The 5,339-nt window shown below is 52.0% G+C and overlaps 1 protein-coding gene across 2 annotated transcripts in view; it reads left to right on the top strand.

The window, feature by feature from the left end:
* Positions 1–998: 998 nt before the first annotated feature.
* Positions 999–5,339, top strand: part of LOC139756135 (ankyrin repeat and SAM domain-containing protein 1A-like) — a 41,398-nt gene continuing 37,057 nt past the window's right edge. Inside the window, exon 1 of one of the 2 annotated variants that reach the window (XM_071675242.1) lies at positions 999–1,137. The gene's annotated coding sequence lies outside the window, so the exon portion shown is untranslated. The remainder of the gene's footprint in view (positions 1,138–5,339) is intronic. The other variant, XM_071675241.1, reaches the window with a different exon arrangement.

The following is a 5,339-nucleotide window of genomic DNA, read 5'->3' as shown; positions in this document are numbered from 1 at the left end:
GTAGTACATTATCCTCCACAACCTGTAGTACATCATCCATAAGACTCACTCTTCTACACAAACAAGAAGGCTTCATCAACCTACGTGTCACCATGCACCACAACACTGCCCTCACACCAGACACACGGTTGTTACATCTCTCTCTCTCTCTCTCTCTCTCTCTCTCTCTCTCTCTCTCTCTCTCTCTCTCTCTCTCTCTCTCTCTCTCTCTCTCTCTCTCTAATATGTAATTCGAGAACCTCGTTAGGGTCAGCGGAGAGCGTGAAACCCAAGCCTGACTCACACTTCCTCTCCGGCGGCACACAGACCCCGGTCCCTCAGGAGACGCCAACACGGAAGCGGCCTTATCGAACTCACTCATAGTGGCCGGTGACGAAACGTGTCTTGAGTGGTTCCCACCCACACACCCACCCAGCAGGGTTGTGCCACCCATCTACTGACGGAGGCGTGGGGCGTGCGTGAGACACAGATCAAGGTTTTTTGGGGGGGCATACACGAGGGGGAGCTCCACCCACCAGGAGGTGTCAATATAAAGTTACCATGGGTGAGGGCGCGGGTGTGGGTGTGTCTGTAGGGCCTGGTTGTTCAGGGGCGCCGCCCTCCACACACACACACACACACACACACACACACGCCTGACATACCCCCTGACTGAATCATGTCTCGTTAGCTTACAACCAATAGACGTCCGTCCCTCTCCCGCTGAATGAAGACCGCCTCTTGTCGAAGCCCTCCACTCAGGCTCCGAGGGCAGACGGCGGCTGGAGGTTGTCAAGACTCACCCCCCAACCCCACCCCAGCAACCCCTCCTCCTCCTCCTCCCCTCCCACCCCAAGCAACTAAGTCACATTACGACATTATCTCCCGCGGTGATGTATCGAATTCTTCTGGGAACTGTACACTTGAGATTTCTTGGCTCAGTATCTTCCTGGCTGTATCAGTGGGGGTTGGCGGGGGTCTTGTGCCAGTGGTGAGGTTGCGGTGGAGGATGATTGTCGTGGTGGTAGAGTGTGCTGTATAGAGTGGTGGTGGGTGGTGGTGGTGGTGGAGTGTGCTGTGAAGAGTGGTGGTGGTGGTGGTGGGAAGTGATGGGACTCATTGGCGATCTCTGGTGCACGCGCGGGTTCCTGCTGTGTGGTAGGTGACTTCTTTCAATTACCTGTTGAATACGTAAGTGCGACGGTACGGCCCTTGAGCACGACGGCCCTTGAGTACGACGGTACGACCCTTGAGCACGACGGAAACCGTCCTTGAAACACGAGAGTACGACCCTCGAACACGAGTTTACGACCCTAGCGTACGATAGCCCGGCCTTCGACCTGACCAGTGAGGGGTCGTACCCGAAAGTAGGCCATCGTATCCCAAAGGGTCGTACCGTCGTTGTGGTGCCTAACCCCACTGGTGATGGTGGTAGTGGTGTACCACTGTGTGTATGTGTGGGGAGGAGGAAGGAGGGAGGGAGGGTAGTCGCAACCCCTTCCCTCTACTGTAGAAGGATACTCCTCGTCCCTTGCTTCACTCAAGGATGCCCCTCCGTCCGCGTGTCTGGCGGGGGAGTCTCCCTCCCTCCTCCCCCCGACACGGGCCTGGAGGTCGTCTCCCGACCTGTACACCACCGTAATCTGGGCCGTCCATCGCCCGCTCCTAATTGGCGCAACTCCTTCAACTCTCAGTCACTTCCTTATTGCTCGCTGGGACGAGCGCTTCCGGGCTCGCGCGCCTCTCTCTCTCTCTCTCTCTCTCTCTCTCTCTCTCTCTCTCTCTCTCTCTCTCTCTCTCTCTCTCTCTCGTCATTCCATCGTTGCCACCTCGGATCTCCCCCGGCGCTAAAGGGAGGCCTAGGTTGGCTAACCTGTGGGGTGTATGGCGGAGGTGTGTTGCGAAGATCCCAACACCTCAGCAGGCGCTCTGGCTGGAGGAGAGCTCCTGAGGTTGGTGGGGTCAGTAGGTAAACCGCTTGCTGGAGGCCTCTTTGGTGGGGTCAGTAGGCCTCGTGATGGAGGAGGGTGATGGAAGAGGGGAGAGGAGAGAAGGCTTTACCTCCCCCTGGGGCGAGACAGATGGCAGAGCACCGGGCCAGACACTATCGAGTGCCTTACGTCTGTTGGTGGTTGGTGACGTCCACTCCGCTCTCACCTGCTCCTACCTCCTCCTCCTCCTCTTCCTCCTTTGCTCCATCCTCCCGACCTATCCTACGCCCCCTCGCCTCCTACCCTCCCCTGAGCTCCCTTCCCTCCCTCCTGCACACCACCTCCTCCTCCTCCTCCTTGGGGGCGTCATCGCTTCATCCTCCTTCCCCATGTACACAGTGCGTCCAATATTTCTATCCTTATCATTACTATCTTATTCTCAGCTTCCTGCGCCTCCTTTTATAAACACATCCTTTCACACCTCCCCCACATTACCCGTGTCCCCAGTTGCTTGAGCTGGGCTGGGTAGGTGCACACACACACACACACACACACACACACACACACACACACAGTGTATTACTACTTTTTCACACGTCTTTCTTCCTCCCTCAAGTGTATATACTAATTTCAGGATCCATGTGGAAGCAGCGTCTCCCGTGTACACTTAGATCATCATTGGCATGTAACTACACTGTGTCTGTTGGCCCCTGTGCAGCAGATCATACTGATAGCTATCCACGTTCACACTCGTATCAACCACCAGTCTATACTGGAAGCTTTTCTATACTGTAAACTTTCTATACTGGAAAATTTCTATACTTGAAACTTTTTCTATACTGGAAGCTTTCTATACTGTAAACTTTCAATACTAGAAACTTTCTATACTATATATATATATATATATATATATATATATATATATATATATATATATATATATATTCTTTTTACTTATGATTATAACAAGTTGTAAACTATTATTATTGTAAGTTTTCTCCCTCGTGGATAACCTGAACAATTTATGAATACCTCTTTATTTACCCTCCTCATCTACACTTCCATCACATCAAGCCTCTTACTCTACATCTCTCTAGGGTAGATGACATCACCCTCTACTCCTCTCTAGGGGTAGATGACATCACCCTCTACCTCTACGTCTCTTAGAGGTTCTTCATTACTCACGACATCAGGGCGATACACTGGGGCCTCTCTCTCTCTCTCTCTCTCTCTCTCTCTCTCTCTCTCTCTCTCTCTCTCCTTCCTGTATAGCAGATGACGTCATCCCCCGTACATTCCATTTAGGATTGAATTACATTTGCCATTTATTTGTTTATTCATTTATTTATTTGTCCATTTATTTATATTATTTGTTTTCTTCCGTCCACGTATGTGATTTGCTTCCACGCTGTACGACCGTCGTACGGGAGGGTCGTACCGTCGTGTTTCAGAGTAAGGCGCGGTTGATCGGGAGGGGGGGCAAGGGGAGGGGGGGTTGAATGGGGGTGGGGGGTGTGGGGAGGGGGGGGGGGTCAATTCGTCCGTCCCATGTCATGCACTTCCCGCCATGCACCCTGGCTGCCCCCCCCCCCACCGTCTCCATACGACATCCGGGCCAAAGGTCACACATATTTGGTGGCTTTCCGGAAACGCGGCATCGCATCACGCTATGTAACAACCCTCTCTCTCTCTCTCTCTCTCTCTCTCTCTCTCTCTCTCTCTCTCTCTCTCTCTCTCTCTCTCTCTCTCTCTCTCTCCATTTCTCCCCCACCCCCCGCCTCTGTCATCCCATCCCCTTACCCCCATATATTTTTTTTTTTTTTGTACCCTCGGGACGACGACGCGTAAGGAGGAGGGGAGAGGGGGGAGGGGGGAGAACAGAAGTCGTAGGAGGGGGAGGGGAGGGGAGGGGGAGAAGGGGGTGGTTGGTACCTACTACCGTCGTGGGGGGGAGGGGGAGGGGAGGAAGGAAGGGGGGGGTGTTTAAGGGGGGGGTGGGTTGGTGTGGGGGGGGGAGCATATGACGGCCCCCCGGTCAGGGTCGGGGAGGGGGAGGGGGTCGCCCCCCCCCCCCCCCCTGAGACGCGCCATTCATACAGACAGACTACTTATGGGGGGTCCTTGAGGCTGGCTGGCTGGCTGGGTGGGTGGGGAAGTGGAGGGGTTCGAACCCCGGGGTCAGGCGGTACCGGGCGTCACCACTGGACGCCAAGATGATCATGCTTACCAGTGACGTGATGATGGTATGATCAATCATGACGAATGGCATGATTAATCATGACGAATGGCATGATTAATCATGACTAATGGCATGATTAATCATGACTAATTGCCTGATTAATCATGAGTAATGGCATGATCAATCATGACTAATTGCCTGATTAATCATGAGTAATGGCATGATTAATCATGACTAATTGCCTGATTAATCATGAGTAATGGCATGATTAATCATGAGTAATGGCATGATTAATCATGACTTAATTGCCTGATTAATCATGAGTAATGGCATGATTAATCATGAGTAATGGCATGATTAATCATGACTTAATTGCATGATTAATCATGACTAATTGCCTGATTAATCATTGTTATCAGCGGGTGATCAAATCTGTCTTTCATTAAGGAAATGAACTAGTATTGTGGGATGGTTTACCTCCCACACCAGCAAGGTTGACGTAAACCCATCCCCTATGTCTTGCAGTTTACCTCACACGCCGCCTCCAAGGCGTGTGAGGTAGTTTACTCCCCCCCCTCCCCCCACACAGAACTCCAGCGAGAAGTAAACCTTCCAAGTATGTCGTGGGAAGTTTACCTCCCACACCACAAAGGGGGGTAAACCCGTGAGGCGGTTTACGTCCACACACGCCAGCAAGATGGGAGTCGGGCGGGGCTGAGTTTACAAACACAAGGATGTCTGTGCAGTTTACCACCACGGCATTTCTCTACTTAAAGTCATCAACCTCACTTTATATAAGTGTTACTTAGAAACACCGAATCTACAACACTATAGACACTTAAACACAACTACATCCCACAACAACTGGTGCCCACACTTCGTACCACCGGGTCTGTGACTGATGTATCAAATTGGCCCTGTGGTCCGTGTGTGTGTGGTCCGTGCGTGTGTGTGTGTGTGTGTGTGTGTGTGTGTGTGTGTGTGTGTGTGTGTGTGTGTGTGTGTGGTCCGTGCGTGTGTGTGTGTGTGTGTGTGTGTGTGTGTGTGTGTGTGTGTTTGGTCCGTGTGTGTGTGTGTGTGTGTATGTGTGTGTGTGTGTGTGTGTATGTGTGTGTGTGTGTGTGTGTGTGTGTGTGTGTGTGTGTGTGTGTGTGTGTGTGTGTGTGTGTGTATGTGTGTGTGTGTGTGTGTGTGTGTGTGTGTGTGTGTGTGTGTATGTGTGTGTGTGTGTGTGTGTGTGTGTGTGGTCC

Source organism: Panulirus ornatus, chromosome 20 (genome assembly GCF_036320965.1).
Source record: "Panulirus ornatus isolate Po-2019 chromosome 20, ASM3632096v1, whole genome shotgun sequence".
In the NCBI taxonomy this organism is placed as follows: Eukaryota; Metazoa; Arthropoda; class Malacostraca; order Decapoda; family Palinuridae; genus Panulirus; species Panulirus ornatus.
The sequence above is the reverse complement of the archived record's forward strand: the minus strand, read 5'-3'. Positions and strand labels throughout refer to the sequence as shown.